Here is a 25,914-nt window from a genome sequence, read left to right on the forward strand (position 1 = left end):
AGTAAAAGGACCCCTTCGTAATTTGGTAAAACATAGAAATGTTCTCCATAGGTTATTGTGCAGCTAAAAAAAATAAAAAAAAAATCAGATAATCTTCAAGCAAAAGATCGCACTGGTAAGTGATGTCTGCTTTACAGAGGGAAGCTCATACACATTTTTTTCCACTACAACTTTATCTAAATCCTGAGGCCCCACTTCAGTCAGATTGTATCTGCTGCATACCGCCATTATGGCAAAGCTGTTACTTTTGTCCTTGATATGTGCAGGGATTGCTACTATAAATTAAAATAATAGTCCCACCAAAGAAAACAAGTTATAAAGTATAGTACTTTCTTATCTCTATGGGCTTAAGGGAAGCAGGAATAGGATCAGCAATGTTTTTTAAAGGGCAAAGGTTTGGGTTTTATTTTCCCCTTCAAGACCTGTTCACTTTATCTTCTTCCCATAAGACTCTTATTATAGACACCACTCTACTTTCAGTATTTTTCCAGTGTTTTTATCCACAACCCCTTTCATATAACTTCACCCCCAGCACTGCAGTGACCTCATGTATCTCTGATAATAGGACTCAACTCTTTATAGATCTCAGCCTCTGGTGCCAGCTTCTAATTGGTACTGGTGTGTTGCCATCATTACCATGCCTCAATCCAGGCCAGCACTGCTGTCTCCTCACACAGCCTAATCCAGGACCAGCTGTAACAGCAAATGATTTGTAAAGATTAAGCATGGGGCTTGCCAGCTCTCCAACTCAGGACAGCCTCTACAGTGATACATAACTACATAAGTATTGCCATACTGGGACAGACAGAAGGTCCATCAAGCCTAGCATCCTGTTTCCAACAGTGGCCAATCCAGGTCACAAGTACCTGGCAAGATCCCAAAACAGTACAATTCATTTTATGCTGCATATTGTAGAAATAAGCAGTGGATTTTCCCCATTTTAATAATGGTCTATGGACTTTTCCTTTAGGAAGCCATCCAAACCATTTTTAAACCCTACTAAGCTAACCACTTTTACTACATTCTCTGGCAACAAATTCCAGAGTTTAATTATATGTTGAGTGAAAAAATATGTTTTCCCGATTTGTTTTAAATTTAGTACATTCTAGATTCATTGCGTACACATGCTCCTCATCTTCTTCCTACACCTACAAGAGGAGGAGGAGGAGCAGTGCACTGTAGGGGCTGCTTTTATTTTTTTTTACCTTCATATAAAGGTATAAATATGCAGGTTGGAATTTTTATTTGAAAACAGCAACACAAAGAAAAAGGTACCTGCACCGTATACACAAATGGCAAGCACAGGTTTCTCCCTTATGCTGGAGAGGATGCTCCACCCAAGCAAATATGGCACATATGTGGTAGACATGTCCACGTGTTCAATCTTTTTGGAAAATGACACTTACCTTTATTACCAATCTTCTCCAGGTAGACATTCCACTAGACCCAGCTTTCATCCTTCTGGGAATGCCACCACAGCATTTAGCTTCTCGTGAGCTTTTAGATCTGATCAGACAACTACTGCTTATAGTCAAAATTTGTATTACACAGAAATGAAAAGACCCGGTATTACCCTGTAAATGCATTTGGCTGTATAGTTTGGCGAATAGCTGGAATGGAAAGATTAGTCTGGCTACAAAAACACAAACCTTGGAGACACTCTCTTTTGAGCCCCTCTCTTCCGGCCTTCTCCACCCCTTTAACTTAGCCTGCTTGATTGATTTCGCTGTTATTTTATTTTTGTTACATTTGTATCCCATGCTTTCCCACTCATGGCAGGCTCAATGTGGCTTACGTGGGGCAATGGAGGGTTAAGTGACTTGCCCAGAGTCACAAGGAGCTGCCTGTGTCAGGAATTGAACTCAGTTCCCCAGGACCAAAGTCCACCACCCTAACCACTAGGCCACTCCTCACAACTTCTCTTTTTGCTGCACATTATATATAACTGTAGTGTTTGTGAATTATGCTTCACTTCCTGATGCCCTAGCTCCCTTATTTAAAGTTTTGCTCCTTTTTATTTGTTAAGATGTTTCACCTTGTCTAAATCAATTCGGGTTTCTCGATTGTTTAACCAGTGGCGTTGCTAGGGGGGGGGGGCGGTGGGTGCAGTCCGCCCCGGGTGCATGCCACTGGGGGGGTGCCATGCGTGCCTGTCCTTCCTTCGTTCCATGCTCCCTCTGCCCCGGAACAGGTTACTTCCTGTTCCAGGGCAGAGGGAGCATGGAACGAAGGAAGGGCAGGCGCGCATGCACCCGGGGGGGGTTGCGCTGCTCCGGGGGGGGGGGGCGCATCGGCGATCCGCCCCAGGTGTCAGCCCCCCTAGGAATGCCACTGTGTTTAACTATTTTTCCTTTCCATCAATGAAGGGTAAAATACAAAACAGTTATATACATTTTTTGCTTTCTTCCCACATGGCCATTTTGAGTGGGGAGTCCTTACTGCCACCCATTGAGGTGCTGCCTGGTTACCACTGGGTTAGTGTGGGAGCCCTTACTGCCACCCATTGAGGTGGCAGTAAGGGCTCCCACGCTAACCCAGCGGTAACCAGGCAGCCCGCGGCACTCCCTGATTACCGTCAGGTACACACATATGACGGCATGCTGGGGGTGGGAAGTACCGCCGGGCTGCTGTAGCTCTGCAGTACTTCGTTTTTAGCGAGCGGTAAACCCACAATGGACTTAGAAGTGCTTTGTAAAAGGGGCCTTTAGTGCACAACCGAAAAGGGGGCATGGCCATGGGAGAGGCACAGGTGGGTCAGTCAGGGTCTTCATTAAAGATGCACACACTGTTATAGAATTTGGGAGCTCCACGCCCAATTTAGGCGTGGGGATATACACCAGGTTTCAGTTGGCATAAATCCTGATGCCTAAATTTGGATGCAGATCCCGGGGATACATGCTATTCTATAAATGGTGCCCAACTCGGAGAGCTGTTTATAGAATAGCACTCAGTGCACATTTTTTCAGTGTTCAAATTTGGAGCCATTTACTGAACTTAGTCCATAGGCTACTATCAGTTACATATATATCAAGCAAAATTAGGACCAAACATTTAAACCAGCGTTATGGTTACGGTAGGTGCCTACACCGAAAAGCAAGAGTAGGTTGCTATTTGTATAGTTCTGGAGCAGAGTGAGAGCATTTTACTCAGCTGTATAGACAGCAGCAACTTTCAGCCAATAATATAAGTATCTTTAAAAATTCTGTGCACCACATATATTACAACATGCACATTGGACTAGACTTAATAAATGGTGCCAAAAAAGAAACACTTAAGCTGTATTCTGTACTCCATGCCTAAAGTTTGGTGCAGTTTATAGAATACCACTTAAACGGAGAGGTCACATGTAAATTTAGACGCTGCCATTTGCATCAATAAAAGCATGATGCAAATGCTTGCACCTAAATTTTACAATTAAGCATGTAACCGCAAGACCACGCCCCCTTTATTGGGCTACGTATAAATTTTAGTGCCAATAATTATTACTAAGCCTATTATTGGCACTGATTGGCTGGTTATGCTACTATTACTACTAATGGCATTTATATAGCGCTACCAGACGCATGCAGCGCTGAACACTTGACATAGAGAGACAGTCCCTGCTCAAAGAGCTTACAATCTAGGTAAAACAGACAGACAAGACATTACAGGCAAGGGAATTACAGGGTAGAGAGGAACAGGGAGGAGGAGAGCAAATGAGTAGCAGTTAGGAGCCAAAGGCCCACCCAATTTCAGTCCAGGCCCGCCCAGCGCCAGCGCCAGCTCCCATTGCCGGCCACTGCTGCTTTTCCTGATGAGCAGCAAGGCCGGCGCTACAAAAAGAAGAAGCGCTCAGCTGACTGAGCTGAGCGCCGCCGCCAACGCTAACCCGCCGAGAAAAAATGTTTAAAAAAAACGCGGCACTGCAGGCAGCCTCGAAGCATTGGCTGCTGGCTCTACAGGCTCCTTCCGTCTCTTACGTCACTGCCCCTGCTTCGCTACAGGGGCAGTGATGTAAGAGACGGGAGGAGCCTGCAGAGCCAGCAGCCAATGCTTCGAGGCTGCCTGCAGTGCTGCGTTTTTTTAAAAACATTTTTTCTCGGCGGGTTAGCGTTGGCGGCGGCGCTCATCTCAGTCAGCTGAGCGCTTCTTCTTTTTGTAGCGCCGGCCCTGCTGCTCATCAGGAAAAGCAGCAGTGGCTGGCAATGGGAGCTGGGGCTTGTGGGCCTGAATGGGAGAGGGAAAATGGATAGCAGGATGGGGAGAAAGAGGGAAAATAGAAGGATAGGGAGAGAAAGAGGGAAAACAGATGGCAGAGAAAGAGGGAAAACGGAAGGATGGGGAGAGAAAGAGGGAAAACAGATGGGAGGATGGCAGAGAAAGAGGGAAAACAGAAGGATGGGGAGAGAAAGAGGGACAACAGATGGGAGGATGGGGAGAAAGAGGGAAAATGGAAGGATGGGGAGAGAAAGAGGGAAAACAGATGGGAGGATGGCAGAGAAAGAGGGAAAATGGAGGATGGGGAGAGAAAGAGGGAAAACAGATGGCAGGATGGCAGAGAAAGAGGGAAAACGGAAGGATGGGGAGAGAAAGAGGGAAAAACACATGGGAGGATGGCAGAGAAAGAGGGAAAACAGAAGGATGGGGAGAGAAAGAGGGACAACAGATGGGAGGATGGGGAGAAAGAGGGAAAACGGAAGGATGGGAGAGAAAGAGGGAAAACAGATGGGAGGATGGCAGAGAAAGAGGGAAAACAGAAGGATGGGGAGAGAAAGAGGGAAAACAGATGGGAGGATGGCAGAGAAAGAGGGAAAACGGAAGGATGGGGAGAGAAAGAGGGAAAACACATGGGAGGATGGCAGAGAAAGAGGGAAAACAGAAGGATGGGGAGAGAAAGAGGGACAACAGATGGGAGGATGGGGAGAGAAAGAGGAGAGCTGCTGCATGGAAAGGGGGAGTAGTGAAAGACTGGAGAATAAGAGGAAGGGGCATGGGGAGAACAAGGGTGATAAAAAGATGAAAAGCCATAAGTAGATGAAGGAAATTAAAGAATGGATAGTAAGAATGAATTAAATCTGGACACAGAGAGAGGCAGAAAAATATTGAAGAAAGCAAAGAAAAAGGAGAGAAAAATGACAAATGGCCAGGAAACCCTGGCAGAAGAGTTAAACGAAAACGAAGGAAAGCAGAATCTAGAGACTGGGAGCAACACAATGAGAAAAAGTAAATGGCCATACAACAAAGGTAAAGAAAATAATTTTATTTTTAATTTAGGATAAAGTAATATTGTGTTAATAAAGTTTCAGAGACCAATACTTCCTTCCTTAGGTCAGGAGAGGATACCGTAACAGCATTATACTGACCTGAGGCAGGAGGTTTTGGCCTCTGAAAGCTCACTGAAAAGGATTAGGCTATTAAATAAATTGTCTGAAATCTGATGCACTGAAAAGCAGCACTTTACCCTGTGTGACAAATGCATCTGAGTGTGACTACATTTTACTGGGGGGGGGGGGGGGGGGGGTAGAGAGAAAATTTTGTGCCCACCCACTTTGGGTTCAGGCCCACCCAAAATTGGCAGTCTGGCTACGCCACTGAAAGGCAGTAGTGAAAAGGTGAGCTATTGTGCTATTAAATTGTGTGTGCAAATCGGGGCCACACCTAAAATTTTCCTGCACAACTTTTGCAAATGTTATTGAAACAGTGGGATTATTTATCCATCCTATGCTCTGTGCTAAAGCTCTAGTTTCCATGAAGAATAATGAGCTGAAGCCAGTGTTCCGACAAGGCTGCTAAGTTGCTCACTTTAAAAAAATACAACATGATTGACACAGATGAAGAGCAGAGGTTCCTCCAGGAGATTTTTATATATATATATATATATACTTTGAGGTCAGAAAATAAGCATCAACCTTGCCAACGTATAGATACCAGTTTCTCACTTCTAGTAAATCAGGAGGGTATTGTGTTCCATTGCAGTGACAGTTGTCTCGTTTCTGAAGGGATTTGCCATGTTTTGACAGAAACTGTACGAATCATTAATAGTTGAGTTTAATGTTTCCTGTCCTGTTGGCAATGCCGGCTTGAAGCTAGAGCAATCAGTGTGATGCATTAGGCCTCGCCATTCCTAGAGGTCTCTAAAGGGATGAGTTCATTAGATGACCCCCCCAAATGGTTAATTTTATTGAAATTATGTAGAACTTAGGTTCTTTATTTTCACAATATTGGGGGCAGGGGCGTAGCCAGACTTCAACGGGAGGGGGGTCCAGAGCCCGCCGCTGCCAACTTTCACCCCTGCCGCAACCCTCTCAACCCCCCCTTCCCGCCATCAACCCTCTCCAGCCGCTTATCTTTGCTGGCGGGGGACCCCAACCCCCGCCAGCCGAAGTCCTCTTCTCGGCCATGTGGCATTGCTGAGCTCCCCCCTCCCCCCCCGCAACCCTCTCCCGCTGCGTACCTTTGCTGGCGGGGACCCCAACCCCCGCCAGCCGAAGTTCTCTCCTCGGCTGCGTGGCGTTGCTTGCTGAATGATCTGATCAAGTTTCTGTGCGTGCGTCTGACGTCCTGCACGTTGTATGCGAAGGCGGCGGGGGAGGGTTGGCGGCGGGAAGGGGCAGGGTCGATAGGGTCACAGCAGGGGGGTCCAGGGCCAAGTCTACGGCGGCCCAGGCCCCTGTGGCCCCATAGTAGCTAAACCCCTAATTGGGGGGTCAACTCTGGTGTTGAATTGAGTTTAAAAATAGTTTCCTAATTCTGCATCTAATGCACAGTCATATGCACAAGTTTTGATAACGACCAGTATGCTATCTACTAAATATCTGAAAATATGTAATGGGAATCTAGGACTTTTAGTGAACAGTGGCATAAATGTTAAATTATTGTTTTATAAACTATATCTCATTAAAGAGCCCTTTTACTAAACCACATTATGTGCAGATGCGAACTTAGGGGTCCTTTTACCAAGCCATGCGATTACTGAAGGATTAGGAATGGAGGAGGGGCCTAGTGGTTAGAGCACCAGTCTTGCTATTCAGAGGTGCCCAGTTCAAAACCTACTGCGGCTCTTTGTGATCTTGGGCAAGTCACTTAACCCTCCATTGACTCAGATACAAACTGAGGAGTCCTTCTACTAAGGCGCACTGAAAAATAGCTTGCGCTGGTGTATACGCTATACACGTGTATTGGATGTGCGCAGGTCCATTTTTCAGCACACCTGCAAAAAAAACCTTTTCTGCCAAAAATCAGCACATGTCCATTTTGGGCCTCAGACCTTACCACCACCCATTGACTTAGCGATAAGGTCTCGTACGTTAACCAGGCAGTAATCATCAGTGGGCATACACTGCCGATTACTGCCCACGCAGTAGAAAATATAAATTTGTTTTCTTTCACGCGTATTGGACACGCAAAGAAATTAGAATTACTGCCAGGGAAACGCAGTAGCCGGACAGTAGTTCTAATTTGAGGCACATTGTACGCGTCTTAGTAAAAGGGTCTCTTAGATTGTGAGCCCTCCAGGGAGTGGGAAATACCCAGTGTACCTGAACGTAATTCACCTTGAGCTACTACTGAAAAAGGTGTGAGCAAAATCCAAATAAATAGTAATAAAATAGTGTGTGAGATTGCTCCAGCCACTTTTTAGCATGGCAGAAAAAATGCCGGAATTGTTGGTTTTGTCAGTAATGGCCATGCACTGATTTCACAACTGGCGCACGGCCATTCACACCTGAGCCCTTACTGCCATCTATTTAGTTGGCGTTAAGGGCTCACGTATTACTCCTGCGGTAATAGGCAGTGTGGGACAATGGCCGTGCACGGTCCGATTACCGCAGAGCACACCTACTCCCCATCCCCCATGATAGAAAATAATTTCTACTTTCTAGCAAGGGGATCAGCATACGCTGATCACAGCAATACCACGGGACGCCTCAGCACGCCTCATGGTGGTCCTGATTTGCCGCATGATACCCGTGCTGTAGCCCTCCTGCCCTTTAGTAAAAGGGCCCCTTAATGCAGGAAAAATGGCATAATGCAGGACATTAAAAGCATTCTGCATTAGTTTTGCCATCTGTGTGTTCTAAGCACACATTATTTCTTTTTATTTTGAGGGGGAGTGGAGTGTCAGGGCAAAGAATGGACATGGACACAATCAGCTAGAGCAGTGTATTAGTGTATCCGTGGAAGCCCTAACACCTCTTAAATAAGAGGCAATAAATGCTTCCATCTTAATTACTTTTTAATGCGCACGGCCCAAAATTAAAATAATACAACAGTGCCTGTTTTGTGGACATGCTAAAAGCAACCACAAAAGTGGAGAAACTGGATCCGCTACAAGGGAGAACACAGAGACAGAAGAGTAGCGTGATCAACAGGACACTTCCAAGGAGACGAAAAAAAAATCAGGAATAAAAATATTTTTTATTAGTAGAAGATAAGACTCGACACGGAACCGTGTTTCGGCGATAAACGCCTGCCTCAGGAGTATGTGGTAAATGCCACTAAGTGGAGCTGAACCAAATCAAGCATTGAAAAAAAGACTGATGATTGGTGAATGTACACAATACGTTGATGAAAAACACGAGCAAAGCTGCGAGGGGAATTGTGTCCACAAAAATATGGGCTTAGCATACAGAAAAGTCCCGTGTTAGGATGCGCTAAGCCATTTATTAGTGCACCTTTGTAAAAGGGCCCCTAAGGGCTTTATCTGCTAAGGTTTTTTCCTCATTTTGAGCCTATGAGAAAATTGGTGGTTCCACCAATGTCGTTATGCTCATATTACCACCTCTCCTCAAGTCACTTCATTGGCTCCCTATCCGTTTCCGCATACAGTTCAAACTCCTCTTACTGACTTATAAATGCATTCACGCTGCAGCTCCTCAGTATCTCTCCACTCATCTCTCCCTACATTCCTCCCCGGGAACTCCGCTCGCTGGGTAAATCTCTCTTATCTGCACCCTACTCCTCCACCGTTAACTCCAGACTCCGTTCCTTTTATCTTGCCACACCATATGCCTGGAATAGACTTCCTGAGCCGGTACGTCAAACCTCATCTCCGGCCATCTTCAAATCTAAGCTAAAAATCCACCTTTTGATGCTGCTTTTAACTCCTAACCCCCACTCTCCTCTTCAGAACCCTCACCTTATCATCCTCACTTCAACTGTCTCTTATCCCCTATATGTCCTGTCTGCCCTAATTAGATTGTAAGCTCTATCGAGCAGGGACTGTATCTCCATGTTCAAGTGTAAAGCGCTGTGTACATCCAGTAGTGCTATAGAAATGATAAGTAGTAGTAGTAGGAAGGATAGAAAGCTTAGCGTTAGCGACCAATATGTGCAGGTGTTTCATGGAAATTTGACTGCTGACAAACAAGGCTGGAGAATTTTAAAGTTCCGGCACCTGGTAATTGTTTAGTACTCATAATGAAATGTGTTTTTTTTTTTATGTTATTGTTTATTTTTACTTTTATGTATGTTTTAAATTGAACCCTACCTAGGACTTTGCTTTGCAGGTTATAGGCAGTTCATAAATTCTTTAAAAGAGCTGAGCTCCTAAACTTGGACATCTAAGTTAAGTCCCTAAAGGTGCCTTTTTACTAAGATGGGATGTGTGTTTAAATGTAGGACTTTCCCACACTTAGGGTCCCATTTTTCCAAGCTGCAACAAAAGGGGGCCTGCGCTGGTGTCAGCGTGCGTTTTTGATGCACGCCGAGGCCCCCCTTTTACTGCAGCGGGTAAAAGGTAGGTCTTTTTTTTTTTTTTTTAGGAAATAGCTAGGCGGCAAGTGAAGCACTTGCTGCGTGGACATTTCAGGGTGAAGCCCTTACCGGCACCCATTAAGGTGGTGGTAAGGGTTCCCACACTAACCCAGTGGTAACCGGGCAGCGTACCGCACTACCTGATTACCACTGGGTACACGCCGGCATGACAAAAATAAATATTTTTTTGTAGCGCTGGATATGACGGCATGCTGGGACTAGGAACTACCGCTGTGGTAGCCCAGCGGTACTTCCTTTTTTAGCAAGCGGTAAACCCGCGTTGGACTTACCGCCGCTTTGTAAAAGGGTCCCTCAAAGCCCATTTCTAGGATGTCCTTAAAATAGGCCTTTTTTCTTTTTAATTTCTGCAGGTCTCATGTTAATGTTTCCATTAGTGTGTGTGAGAGCTGCAAATATTAACATGAGGCCACTTAGTGCATCCTAATTAAGAAGCAGTAAGTGCTTCTACGTTGTCATTATTATCCGGTTAGCGTGTGCTAATGCAAACACGCTAGCTAAATAATGCTTCCATGCTCATTCCCTGCCCATTACATGCCTCCTCCTGAAAAATATTTAAAAAAATTAAATAGTACACGATTAGCACACGCTGACAGGCAAATGACTGCAATGCACTTTAATGTGTTTTGTGGTAAGCCTTTTTGCCATGTTAAATGCATGTCAATCAGGGGCGTAGCCAGACTATGGCGGGAGGGGGGTCCAGAGCCGAGGTGAGGGGGCACATTTTAGCCCCCCCCCCAGGTGTCGCCGACATCCCCCCACCACCATTGCCGCCACCCCCGCCGCCACCAGCACCACCAACAACTTTGACCCCCCCCCCCCCCAACGACCCTCGCCTACCTTTGCTGGGGGGGGGGACCCCAACCCCCGCCAGCCGAAGTCCTCTTCTTCCTTCATTTTGTTTCTGAGTCTGACGTCATGCACATACAATGTGCAAGACGTCAGACTCACAGAAACAGAACGAAGCCCTGTGATCTGTAGGGCTTCATTCTGTTTCTGTGTCAGACTCAGAAACAAAATGAAGGAAGACGACTTCGGCTGGCGGGGGTTGGGGTCCCCCGCCAGCAAAGGTAGTAGACAGCAACGGCGGGTTGATGGCAGGAGGGGGGTTGAGAGGGTCCTCGGCAGAGGGGGGGTCCAGGGCCAAATCTACGGGGGCCCAGGCCTCCATGGCCCCCATAGTAGCTACGCCCCTGATGTTAATGCTCAACATGGTTAAATAAAAGGGCTCCTAAGTTATGTGCCTGCTTTCATCTGAACCTTTACTTAATCTAGGAACATTCAACTTTTGATATATTTTTAGCCATGCTATTCATTTGCTTAAGGATCCTTTTACTATGCTGCATTAGACGCTAATGTGTGCATAACACACCACGAAAGCCTGATGAGGAACACACTAATACTTTCCATGCTAGATTTGGGAAGTGTGCACACTAACTGTGTGCTGATTATTTATTCATATTTTTTTGGAGGGGGCATGTCGGAGCAGAGAGTGGATGTAACTCACTTTGAGCTATATATTGAGCGGTATATTAAAAGCAGGAAGCCGGCAAAAGAATCGGTTGGGCCACCGGATGACCGAGGGGTAAAAGGGGCGATCAAGGAAGACAAAGATGTAGCGGTGAGATTAAATGAATTATTTGCTTTGGTTTTCACCAAGGAAGATTTGGGTGGGATACCGGTGGCGGAAATGGTATTTCAAGCAGACGAGTCGTAGAAACTTACTGAATTCACGGTAAACCTGGAGGACATAATGGGGCAGTTCGGCAAACTGAAGAGTAGCAAATCACCTGGACCGGATGGTATTCATCCTAGAGTACTGATAGAACTGAAATATGAACTTGCGGAGCTACTGTTAGTGATATGCAATTTATCCTTAAAATCGAGCGTGGTACCAGAAGATTAGAGGGTGGCCAATGTAACACCGATTTTTAAAAAAGGTTCCAGGGGAGATCCGGGAAATTATAGCCCGGTGAGTCTGACGTTGGTGCCGGGGAAAATGGTAGAGGCTATTAAAAACAAAAATTACAGAGCACATCCGAGGACATGGATTACTGAGACCAAGTCAGCACGGCTTTAGTGTGGGGAAATCTTGCCTGACCAACTTACTTCCAATTTTTTGAAGGAGTAAACAAACATGAAGCAAAGAGAAAGTTAATGGTAAACAGATTAATAATAAATTCAGGTAATAATTAGTTGCTTGAGATATGGTTGTTCTTTGTGAGGGTTTGTTTGAATAGGAATGATTTGAGGATTCTGCGGAATCTAGTATATTCCTGCACTAACCACTAGGCTACTCCCCTACTCTGAATGTGAGTTCTCTAAAACCACTTGAGGTGGTTTTAGATGTACCAGCTTTACAGGTAATTTAGAAATAGAAATATATGATAAAAGCTTGATAGATTGAGTAGAATAGATATAAGGTAACCCAGTGGCGTTCCTAGGGGGCTGACACCCGGGGCGGATCGCCGATGCGCCCCGCCCCCCGGGTGCAGTGCCCCCCTGGAACAGCACGATGCCCCCCCACCAGCGAAAAAACCCCTGATCCCCTGGCAAAAGAACCCCCCCGGGTGCACGCCGCTGGGGGGGGGGGTGCCGCGCGCCTGCCGGCTCTTCGTTTTCATGCTCCTTCTGCCCCGGAACAGGAAGTAGCCTGTTCCTGGGCAAAGGGAGCATGAAAACGAAGAGCCGACAGGTGCGCAGCACCCCCCCCCCCCAGCGGCGTGCACCCGTGGCGGACCGCCCCCACCGCCCCCCCTTGGACCGCCCCCACCACCCTCCCCCCTTGGTACGCCACTGAGGTAACCCCAAATCATTATGACAACTTAACATTAGGGACAAATTTCAGTTTTAGACCTGTAGCTATTCACAGTTCAAAAACACGATATAAGCAGAAAGATGTGTGCACATAACATCAGAATGATGAAAGCTGACTAAACCAAAGCATCCATTTTCTCATTCTACAACCAATTTAAATAGTGTATTCAGTTCTCTTCTATTGTTAAAAAACAAAACAAAACATAATCTCCTTGCTTATTCACTAGTTGATCTTGCAACTGAGACTGTAACAAGGATGACAGTTTTCAAAAGCCATTTACCCACGTAAATACCAATTTGCTTTGATAAAACAGTGGTCTAAAAATTGCTCAGCCCACTCTGACATTAAACATGCAGTTTCTGCAAAGTGTATACTTTTAGCTCCATTAGGAGGAGAGGGTTCCCAGGGGGTCTTTAGGTCAGGGAAGGAACAGTATGGTGCAGATTCCATGTTGTTTTCAAATGCAGTGTTTATGCCTATTTTAATGTTTGATGTGTTGTTGTGATATTATGGATGTAACTTGCAGGACTGACAGTGAACAGCTTAAACGCTAGCACTGTTGTTTAAATTAGTATATATATTCAGTACCTTTTATATACACCCCAGGGATGCTGAATATATGTACTGGATAAATAAGATCCACATTCACAAAATGACTTAGTTTGAAGGAAAAAGGCCTCAAAGAGCTCCAAGACTAGATGTGATCTTGCGGAGCTTAAACAGACCTATAAGGTCTTCTCTTCCTCATAGGCCAAAAAAACCTTCTAATGCCACAGATACAAACTTCTTGCGGAGCTTAAACAGACCTATAAGGTCTTCTCTTCCTCATAGGCCAAAAAAACCTTCTAATGCCACAGATACAAACTTCTTGCGGAGCTTAAACAGACCTATAAGGTCTTCTCTTCATCATAGGCCAAAAAACCTTCTAATGCCACAGATACAAACTTCTTGCGGAGCTCAAACAGACCTATAAGGTCTTCTCTTCATCATAGGCCAAAAAAGCCTTCTAATGCCACAGATACAAACTTCTTGCGGAGCTTAAACGGACCTATAAGGTCTTCTCTTCATCATAGGCCAAAAAAACCTTCTAATGCCACAGATACAAACTTCTTGCGGAGCTTAAACGGACCTATAAGGTCTTCTCTTCATCATAGGCCAAAAAAACCTTCTAATGCCACAGATACAAACTTCTTGCAGAGCTCAAACAGACCTATAAGGTCTTCTCTTCATCATAGGCCAAAAAAACCTTCTAATGCCACAGATACAAACTTCTTGCGGAGCTTAAACAGACCTATAAGGTCTTCTCTTCATCATAGGCCAAAAAAACCTTCTAATGCCACAGATACAAACTTCTTGCGGAGCTTAAACAGACCTATAAGGTCTTCTCTTCATCATAGGCCAAAAAAACCTTCTAATGCCACAGATACAAACTTCTTGCGGAGCTTAAACAGACCTATAAGGTCTTCTCTTCATCATACGCCAAAAAACCTTCTAATGCCACAGGTACAAACTTCTTGCGGAGCTTAAACAGACCTATAAGGTCTTCTCTTCATCAAAGACATTAGAAAGTTTTTTGGCCTATGATGAAGACAAGAACTTATAGGTCTGTTTAAGCTCCGCAAGATCACTTCTACTCTTGGAGCTCTTTGAGGCCTTTTTCCTTCAAACTAAGTCATTTTGTGAATAAGTGGATCTTCGAGTATTTGGTTGACGTTTCTGTAACTCCACTCCACAATTATAGTGTTTTACTGGATAAATAAGAAACACCCAAAAACAGTGCACAACAATACTTTCAAAATTCTATCTATATAACAAAGGAAAGAACCCTCAACAATGCAGGGTCACCGGCAATATTTTAAACCAGCTGTGCTATGTATCATAGATACTTCACAGGCAACCTGTCACTACATTTCATCATAGGTCTAACCTTTGTCTAACTTTCAGTTCCAAAATAAATTTTAATATCCAAGACAGCTACTAACAATGTAGAGAAACCAGACTTACCAGGAGCAGCAACTAATCAATAATTGTAACTGCACAAGAATAATTTAGGCCCTATTTACTAAGGTGCACTAGTGTTTTAGCACATGCTAATGCTACAGACACCCATATAGTCCTATGAGTGTCTAGTGTTAGCATGTGATATAAATGCTAGTGTACCTATAGCACAGCTTAGTAAACAGGGCCCTTAGTGTCTACTCAAAATGGAATTGCTAATAAAAAAGGCAGCGTCCACATTTAAATAGAGAACTCACTTTCAAACTGTTAAATCAGCAAAAAATAGCATCACAAAGGCATCAATGACCAAGACTGAGCTTCTTATCTTTCCCCCTAAACCCACCTCTCCTCCTCTCCCATTCTCTGTAGATAACACTATCAAACTCCCTGTCTCATCAACTTGTAACCTTGGAGCAGGGGCGAACTGATCATTCTGGCAACCGGGCAGTGCCCGAGGGCCCAGAGGCTTTGCCCGGATGCCTGACGCGCTGTTGGCGATCTAGTGGCCTCAGCGGGGGGGGGGGGGGGGGGGACATGTTCTTTCCTGCCCAGCCTGCTGGGTTGCTGCTATTCCCCACCGCTCAACACCAACGTATTTTAAAAATGGCAGCCGAGGAAGGGAAGTCTTGTCCACCATTTTGAAAACATGGCAGCACTGGCAGGCGGGGGAATAGTGGCAGTCAGCAGACAGGAAAGAACATGCCCCCCGCAGAGGCCACCAGAATACCAGAACTCCTCAGGTAGAACCGGGGCAGCGGGGGCATCAGCTGTGGTGGCAGGGGTGGGTGTCTGGCAGCAGCCAGGTGGGGGGGCCCAGTTCACCCTCAGTGCCTGGGGGCCCAGACCACCCTCAGTCCGCCCCTGCCTTGGGGTCAGCTTTGACTCCTCTCTTTCTCTGCACATATCCAACAGACTGCTAACACCTGGTGTTTCTTTCTCTATAATATCACCAAAATTCATCCCTTCCTTTCTGAGCACACTATCAAAACCCTTATCCACACTCCTATCACCTCTCACTTAAACTACTGCAACTTGCCTCTCAGAGATCTCCCACTAAGCCATCTCTCTCCCCCCTTCAATCTGTTCAAAAGTCTTTTACAAACTTAGAATTATTAGAAGCATTAGAACTTTTGCTGCAGAGGACAATTTTAGAAAAGATGTTCAATAAGTAGTCTGTCCTTTGCTTGATTATTGTATGTAATCAACCTCTGCACTCCTTGAGATCTTCTCAAAAACAGTTTTTTGAGGTTCCATCATTTAGGCAGATTCATTTAGAAGAGTACAGATCCTCTATTTTTTATGTTATAGATCCCAAGTTGTGGAACCCTCTAACTATAGAGCTTCGCTCTGTGCAAACTATTGCTCAGTTCAAGAAAGATTTAAAGACCTATATGTTTGTTCAGGCGTACGGGTCAGTTGATTATTAATTTTGTTTTAATGATAAAGTGGATGACTCTGAATTAGTGTAATTTTGTTTGTATTATTACACATTATTTTGTATGTTTGTGTTCCCTGCTTAGAATGTTTTACATGTGCGGGTTAGAAATAAAGTTTTATTATTATTATTATTATTATTATTATTATTATTATGCCTAGGTGTATTTTTTCAGCACTGATTTGTATGGCACCATATATAGATTCTAGACCTATATGGATGTTTTTTGGGTAGTATCATCAGGTGATACAGTTTGTTATGGTAGGGTATAACCTTGGGGCAGTGGAAGGATGTACAGCAGTTAAGTATTTGGGAATCTGCCAGGTACTTGTAACATAGGCTGGCCATTGCCGGAAACAGGATGCTGGGCTTGATGGACCCTTCGTCTTAGTAAGGCATCTCATGTTCTTATTGTTATTTTTTAGCATTTATTTTGTGTATTAGTGTTCTTGTGTTTTCTTTGTACATGTTTACTTTATTATTTTTATCATTTTTTGTTAGTTATTACATATGTTATTCTTGTACTCTGCCTTGTTAAAGGTGGACTAGAAAAAGTTTAACCTTAACCCTTTTTTCACATTAACTATCAAATGCTGTTCACGAGAAAGTAACTTATTTTTGGTATTTACTTACCTGTGATGAAAAATAAGGTTGACAGGTAATAAATTTACTCACTGAAGCCCACATATCTCTGCCGCTGCATAATTGCAAAGGCAGGTTTATAGAATAACTCACAGTTTCTTTGTAAAGAGGATGCATCTACTACAAGCTAGATATTTTCATTCAACTATTCTTTTCTTCACTGTTGAAATCAAGGTTGTCCACGGATGATAACACAAATGTTCTGCTTGTCTCTTTCTTAAGTGATTCTTGTCTCTTTCTTAAGTGATTTTTGTGCAGTTATCTATCTCAGCTATACTTTGGACTTACTAGAGCACAGTTTTATTACAAATGAAGTGTCTCTGTGTTCAATGAAACAGTTTAGGTGAAAACTTTCTAACATTTCTTCAAATTACCTGCCTTCCCTAATGAGTACATTGCTGAAGAAATCAAGTGAATAGTCATTAAATTGTTGAGAAGGAATCTACCTTCCTCAATGCATACTGTATTCCAAAGGTGAAACATTCAATTCTCATTTTATCCCATCAGATCTCTAACACTGGAATGGATTGCCCTTTATTGTGGTCAATTTTCTGTATAGTTTTAATATTTCATTATTTTTTCATAACAATGAAATAGATGCTATTTAAGAAAAAAATTGTATCATATATTGAAAGAGGGATTTGTAGACAATACGATAAGGTCAATATTCAGTGGTGTGCTGAAAGGGCAAGCACTCTCTGGAGCCCTTTTACAAAGACAGGCCAAAAAAAGTGGCCTGCAGTAGTGTGGGCATATGTATTGGATGCACGCTGGACCATTTCTCCACCATGTTTGGAAAACAGGTTGGGCCGGGAAATGGACATGCGGCAAAATGAAAACCAGCACACATCTGTTTATGGCCCGAGCCCTTAACGCCACCCATTGACTTAGCGGTAAGGCTCATGCGCTACCCACATAGTAACCATCCAGCATGCACCAGCTGCCGAATACCTCCGGGAACGCCCCCGTGGTAGAAAATATAAAATTATTTTCTACCGCAGGTTTTCGGCGCATGCCAAACTCGGAATTACTGCCAGGTTCACATGCTAGCCAGGTGGTAATGCCAATTTAATGCATGCTGCATGCGTGTAGACCCTTACACACCTTTATAATAGGGTCCTTCTGTGAATAGCGTGTTCTATCTGAAAAACTGCACATTCTTAAAGATATTCCTCACGATATACAGCGTTTTGCTGCCTGTTGCTGGTGTTAACCCTGGATATTCAATGTTGGGCCCTGTCCGGACTTCAGCATTTAGGCGTCCTTTTACTAAGGTGCGCTGAAAAATGGCCTGTGCTTGTGTAGATATGTGCATTGGATGCACGCAGGTCCATTTTCAGGCACCTACAAAAAAGGCCTTTTTTTGCAGAAAATGGATGTGCAACAAAATAAAAATCAGTGCGCGTTCATTTTGGACCTGAGACCTTACCACCACCCACTGACTTAGCGGTAAGTTCTCATGCATTAACTAGGCGGTAATCGTCAGCATATGCACACTGCCGATTACCACCTGGTTAGCACCATGCGGTAAAAAATAAATATTTTCTGTCATGCGTATCGGTCGCACATAAAAAATGGAATTACCACCCAGTGCACACAGTAGCCAGGCGGTAGTTCCAAATTGATGCGCATTGGACGCACGAAGGTGCCTACACTCCTTAATAAAAGGGTCCATTTATATCCATTTTTTTTAGCCAACTAACACATAGCCAATTACATTAATATTCAGTCCCTCACCACAGAAACCAAACCACTTAAAGAAAGGACTGCTATTTATGCGGCTCGATTTAAGCAATTTATTTATGCGGAAAGGAGCTCAATATCGGCACTTAGGGCCAGATTTTATATATGGCACCTAAAAAATGAGCACAGAATTAAGCATATTCTATAAGATTTAGGCATGGTATATAGAATATGCTTAGTCGATACCATAGTGCCTAAATCTATGCATGCCCATTTACACCAATAAAAACCTGGTATACATTGCTGCATGTAGATTTAGGCACACTGACCCATATTCTGTAATTATGCCCAGAAATTTTAGAACGCCCATGAAATGCCCATAAACATGCCGCTTTTAAGCTACGCACATTTTTTTTGAACTGCACGCTTTGCAATTTAGGCACAGTTCTTTATAGAATACGCTTAGTGATTTCCATGCATAACTTGTGATAATTGCCAATTAATGTTCATTATTGCTTGTTTAGTACTGTTAAAAATGCTGATTACCTTGTTACGCCATTTAAGCAATGCGTGTATCTCCACACGGAATCTAGGTACCATATATTTTTTACATTTTATTTAACACATGTATATCCCACATTTTCCCACTCAGTTGCAGGCTCAATGTGGCTTACACAATACCGAAGAGGTAGGCTCCGGTTCAGTAAAATACAAATACACAATATAGTAGTAAGCATGTAAGAAACATAAGTATAAGGCAACAAAAAAATAAAGAGGGGGTGGTGATAGAAGTCTAATATTGATGATCCCACTAGCCAAGTCCTTATCCAACCAAGGCCTTAACCCTTTCATATACGCTGACATCACATTGTACATCCCCTAGAAAAAAGGATATAACAGAAATCACCAAAGAAATCAAACTCAGCTTGATCATCATGAACTCATGGGCGAATGCATTTCAGCTTAAACTTAACGCAGAGAAAACACACTGTCTCATCCTCTCGTCCCAATATAACACAATCAAACCCACCAACAATCAAACCCACCAACATAACCATCCCAGATTACACCCTCCCTATCTCAGACAACCTGAAAATTCTCGGAGTTACAATCGACCGAAATCTCACACTAGAGAGTCAAGTGAAGGCTACAACAAAGAAAATGTTTCACTCAATGTGGAAGCTCAAACGAGTGAAACCTTTTTCCCCCCGAGGGAAATATTTCGCAGCTTGGTACAATCCATGATACTAAGCCATCTAGATTACTGCAATGGAATCTATGCGGGATGTAAAGAAGAAATCATAAAGAAACTCCAAACTGCTCAAAACACAGCAGCCAGGCTTATATTCGGAAAAACAAGATTTGAAAGCACCAAACCTCTATGAGAAAAATTACACTGGCTCCCAATTAAAGAACGTATTGCGTTCAAAATCTGCACCCTGGTTCATAAAATCATGTACGGCAATGCCCCGGGATACATGACAGACCTCATAAACCTACCAACCAGAAACACAACAAGATCAACACGAACATACCTAAATCTCCACCACCCAAGCTGCAAAGGACTCAAATACAAATCAACCTATGCATCTAGTTTCTCTTATATAAGCACGCAACTAAGGAACGTACTGCCAATCGCAGTGGAAACAACATACGACCACCTAAACTTCCGGAAACTCCTAAAGACTAACCTGTTCGAAAAGGCATACCCCAACGATCCAACCTAAATGCCTTAACCCGCAACACAACAATATAAAAGTTCGTACTGGACACAACCTAACTCTTCCCCTTATGACCCCCAATGTGTTTATCACACCTGATCATTACTTTGTCATAACCTCACTTTGTATTTGTTCATACCGGTATTGGCAATCGCCTCTACTGTACTATGTAAGCCACATTGAGCCTGCAAGTAGGTGGGAAAATGTGGGATACAAATGTAACAAATAAATAAATAAATAGAATCCGGAGGTTAACTCGACTCCATCTTTAAAACACCCATGAGTTCATTGCTTTTGAGTTCAGTGCTAACCAGTCATTTCTAGTGAAGATAACCAACTGAAGAACTGGCCTGGCCCTAGGACTTGGCAGGGCAATATCTGGCCTCATTAGTCAGCTGGGAATGGCACAACTCAGAAATGCCTTACAGTCATAATCTAGAAGAAGGGAGACTGCAGTTCTGTGTGCCCCCCCCCCCCCCCCCCATGGGGGAACTAAGTAGCTGCTTGCATAGACCTTACACCTGTGTCAAGTGTTGTGGTGGGCAACCTTAGTTCCACCTTTATTGCTGGCTGTGGCAGGCCCTATGACATTTGCCATCACCTAATTTTTACCTACTGGACGACCAGGTGGATTAGTAGTATTTTTATGTACTTTCGGAAGGAAGTATATCCTGGGAGTATTTGGATATTCTGTATATAAAAAACGAGCTTCACGTGACGTTAACATACCAGTAGCAGTACCTTCCTCAACAAGGGTTTTAATTGTGCGTTGTAATTCTGGTAAAGGATCCATCCTTAATATTTCATAAGTCATAACTTCATTTAATTGTCGATAACTTTCTGACAGATATTTACTGCTGCCATTGAAGATAAGTCGTAATTTTAAGGACTTTTAAAAGAATTTTGAAAAAATCTTTTTGAATAAAATTAATTAAATTTCTGAGTAAAAATAGTGGGATTCCATGAGGATTTGCACCGCGCCATTTCGTTGTACAGAAAAACGATAGAACATTACTGTTCATGTGGCTGCGAGATGCATGGAAGTCTGATGATCCCTATAAATGCATTTATAATATTTACTGCGTATATCTAAATATGAGTTTGAAGTAATTTCCTGCTGGATATTACACTGTTTGGGACATAATTTTGCCACTTCTGATAGAGCACCTTGAGCTCTTCCACAATCTAGCCCAGTATCTGTCGTTGGGCCGCCAGCTCCTCCAGCACTGCGGGAGCTGGAGTTAGCATGCTAAAAGGCACTACCGTGGGATATGCTCAGGCTTTCCACTGTAGATCTGGGATCAGTGTGTGCCAATCCCGCACTAAAAAAAATATAAAATACTTTTTAGCATGGGGCATGTTTGGGAGCGGAGAGTAGACATGCCCTGCACTAACTGGTTAGCGCAGGCAAGTCACTACACATTGCTGATTAGCATGGGGTTAGCACATGAGCCCTTACTACTTACAAAATAAGGGGCCCTTTTACTAAGCCATGCAAGCACCTGTGTGCGTCCAAGGAGCACCAATTTTGAACTACCGCCCAGCTACCACGTGGCCCGGGCGGTAATTTCATTTTTTTTATGCGCAGGGTGGTAATCGGCATTGTACGTGCGCTGACCATTACTGCCCGGTTAATGTGTGAGACCTTACCGCTAAGTCAATGGGTGGCGGTAAGGTCTCAGACCCAAAATGGACACGCGTCAATTTTTACTTTGCCGCATGTCCATTTTCGGCAAAAAAAGGGGACCTTTTATGCAGGTGCACTGAAAAATGGATCTGCGTGCATCCAAAACGCGTGCCTAGACTAGCGCAGGCCATTTTTCAGTGCACCTTAGTAAAAGGACCCCTAGGTGACAATAAGGGCGCCCTTGGTAATGGCCATGCACTATTTGGGAAAGAAATTGCGGCCATTTTATAGCCACACGTGGCCTCAGCACGTGGGAAACCTATGTGCTAAAAATAGCACAGGCCACTTTTTAGCGCAGCTTTGTAAAGGGCCCCATAGATAGATAGATATAGAGAGAGATAGATAGAAACATGGATACAGAGATATTGAGATATAACTATAGCTATATAGAGCATATTAAACATATGTTAGAAGGCTGAGCATAAATTAAAGAAACAAAGAAAAAAATGATTCTGACAGAAAGCATTCTTTTAAACTTCAGTCAGAATCAAAGCATCCAACAGGACCTTAGCTATCACCTCTCAATTTGTTTAAATGTCACCCAGCTAGTAAAGTTTAAAAAAGAAAAAAGAAAAACAAATACTGAGTATTTATTGAAGCAAATACCTTCTAGCAGTTGTTCCAATCCAGTAGTCACTGAAAAGTCAGACCTACGGGATCAGTGATGGGTTTTAAACAATATTCTGCCATCTACCGTTTTTCTTTTAAAATTATCCTGGGCTTTGGGTATTTTGGTAAGAAAGAGAGACCTGGTAGAATCATTTTCAACGGTACTTTCCTGTTCAATAGATATTTAATAGCGTAGATTTGTCTGTTTGAAAACTGCTTTCATCTAGTCGGCTTATAGGTTTCTATAATGTCCGTACCTTTAACCAAACTGGAGAAGGAGAAAGATGGGGGAGGGGAGAGGAAGGGAAGATATATTCTCAGGAACAGGGAATATGAGTCAGGATGGGGTAGGGAAACAGCACAGGTAGTTCTGATTTTCAAATCTACATTTTTTGTTTTTGTTTGTTTTTTAAATTTCCAGCAACTTTTTGCATACAAAAAATCAAGTGTAAAGTCTGTAAAGTATTTTTACAGGGAAAGTCTTGAGTAGTTTCCTACTGAAAATTAGTCACAAAATACTTAGGTATGATATATAAATAGATTTCGAAGCTAAGTGGACTTTCTGAAAATGTACCACTTCATTGTTATATGGTTCTGGACATATCTCAAGCAATAAAATATGTCCTTTTTTTCCTGCACAAAGTAGGTTTTTTTCCCCCTCTGTTTTAAGCAACCTATCTCACAGGGAATACAATATCAATATGTCAGAATAATAACTTCTATACTAATACAGTAGAAAAATTTAGTAGTAAGTGAATTACTGTTTTCTATTGGGAGTGCATCAGTGTAATTTGACTGCTTGCTTTTGGAGGCAGTGGGGGATGGAAGTCAATTCAGCATTAACATCCACAACATTTGGGGATGGGAGGTTCTGCCTCTGCTATACTGACACCAAAGTTCCTCTACGTGAGGGTGATTTTCAGAGCAGTGGCATACCAAGGGGGGCGGTGGGGGCGGTCTGCCCCGGGTGCACACCGCTGGGGGGTGCCGTGGTGCGTGCCTGCTGCGAGAGTTTGCTAACTTCTCTCGTTCGCTGCAGCTCCCTCTGCCCCAGAACAGGTTACTTCCTGTTCTGGGGCAGAGGGAGCTGCAGCGAACGAGCAAAGTTAGTAAACTTGCAGCAGGTGCGCACCGTGGCACCCCCCCCAGCAGCGTGCACCCGGGGGTGCTCTTTCACGGGGGGGGTCTGCGCTGCATCGGGGGGGGCGCTGCACCCGGGGAGCGGGGTGCCACCCCGGGTGTCCGCCCCCCTAGGAACGTCACTGTTTCAGAGTATCCACTTTCCCCTGGATTCTATATATGGCGCCTAGATTCCACGCAGAGATACGCGTATAACTTAATTTGCAGAACAAGGTAATCAGCATTTTTAACAGCACTTAAGCAACAACGAGTGCTAATTGGCAATAATTACAATTTGTGTGTGGAAATCACTAAGCATATTCTATCAAGAACTATGCCTAAATTGGAAAGTGTGCAGTTCAAAATAAATGTGTGTAGCTGACAAAAGGCATGTTTATGGTCGTATTTATGGGCATTTCAAGGGCATTCCAAAATTTCTACATGAAATTACAGAATACAGGTCAGTATTGTGAGCATAAGTTATAGAATAGCCTCAATTAGCCTTAACTTTATGAATACAACATCACTAAGGCACTACTCTAAAAAAAAATTACCCCCAGATTCTATATGTGGCATGCGCCTAAGATGCAGGCAGAAATTAATTGGCTAATGAGTTAATCATCAATTATTGAAGTTAATTGGCATTTGCATCTGGCTGTGTGCTATTCTATAAGGCATGGCACCTGTCACGAAATGCCTAGCCACCCGCCTGGGGTTACCCCACAGCCACTTAGAGGGTCTATGCCTAGCACAGCTCAGCTCCTCCTGCACTTGCCACTAATGCTCTACACTAGCACCCTCCTCCTAACAACTGGGTCATAACTGCATTTGGGTGAGTCTCCCATTCTCAAATTATCACCAGTGATTTCAAGGTTACTGGGTCCACACTCCTAGTGGTCCCACAGTTCCCAGAAAGTACTCACAGATCCAACACACAAACCACCAAGATTCTTTCGGTCCAGACAGGCAGAATGAACAAATGTCAGAACTTGGAACAGTGGACAAAAAAACTGCGCAAATAACAAACAACTGGAAAATGGATCAATTAGAAAAATAACTAAACATTTGCATACGTCCTAGAAAGTATCTGGGGAGATCAGGACATATATATCTGTTCGTAGAGCTTCAGCAAAGGGCTCTCTCTCTCCTTCTCCCGAGCTGAAACTGAAGCAACAGCCAGCATCTGCTGGGTAATTTCAAACTCCAGGCCAATCAGAGCCCAGAACAGTCAAGTTTTCAAATAAAAACTGGTTACATCACTACAGGCACTTCCTATTATCTGTGTGTCAGCTATAAGAAAGAGAAGTCAGTCCTCTGTAACAGCTTTAAGACAAGCATAAACATGCACCATCTGCTGGCCAAAAGGAGAAATACACTTCAGACATGATGAAAACAGGAAAATATCTAATACATTTTACAGGCTTAAAACACACTGGGCGTCTTTTACTAAGGCCCACTCACGTTTTTAGCATGTGCTAAAATTGTGGGCACGTTAAACATTAGAGAAGCCCATAGGAATGCATTGGCGTCTCTAACATTTAATGCGCGCCAAAAACATGAGCGCACCTTAGTAAAACACCTTCACTGTTTCTTCACAGCGCCTAACTCAAAAGGGGGTGTGGCCATGGAAGTACTTTAGAGAATGCACCTAGACATTTTTTTTTACTGTGCTCCATGACAGCAGTATGCAGGTCCCTGGAGCAGTTTTAGTGGGTGCAGTGCACTTCAGGCAGGTGGACCCAGGCCCATCCCCCCCTACCTATTACACTTGTGGTGGTAAATATGAGCCCTTCAAACCCACCGCAAACCCACTATACCCACATCTAGCTGCCCCCCTTCACCCATTAGGACTATGGTAGTGTTGTACAGTTGTGGGGAGGTGGGTTTTGGGGGGCTCAGCACACAAGGTAAGGAAGCTATGTACCTGGGAGCTTTTTCTGAAGTCCACTGCAGTGCCCCCTAGGGGTTGGTGTCCTGGCATGTCAGGGGGACCAGTGCACTACGAATGCTGGCTCCTCCCATGACCAAAGGGCTTGCATTTGGTCGTTTCTGAGATGGGCATCCTTAGTTTCCATTATCGCTGAAAATCAGAAATGACCAAGTGTAAAGATGACCATCTCTAGGGACAACCTAAATGTCAAGATTTGGGCGTCCCCGACCGTATTATCGAAACAAAAGATGGATGCCTATCTTGTTTCGATAATATGGGTTTCCCCGCCCCTTCGCCAGGATGTTCTGCGAGGACATCCTCAAGAAAACTTGGGCACCCCTTTCGATTATGTCCCTTAGTGGATGTGCATAAAAAATGAAATTACCACCTGAGCTACAAAGTAGTCGGGTGGTAGTTCAAAACTGACACACATAGGATGCGCGCAGGCGCCTACGTGGCTTAGTTAAAGGGCCCCTTAATAAATAAATAAGGAAACCCCACTGACCATTTTAGTAGACACCT

This window comes from Microcaecilia unicolor, chromosome 8 (assembly GCF_901765095.1).
Source record: "Microcaecilia unicolor chromosome 8, aMicUni1.1, whole genome shotgun sequence".
Classification (NCBI taxonomy): domain Eukaryota; kingdom Metazoa; phylum Chordata; class Amphibia; order Gymnophiona; family Siphonopidae; genus Microcaecilia; species Microcaecilia unicolor.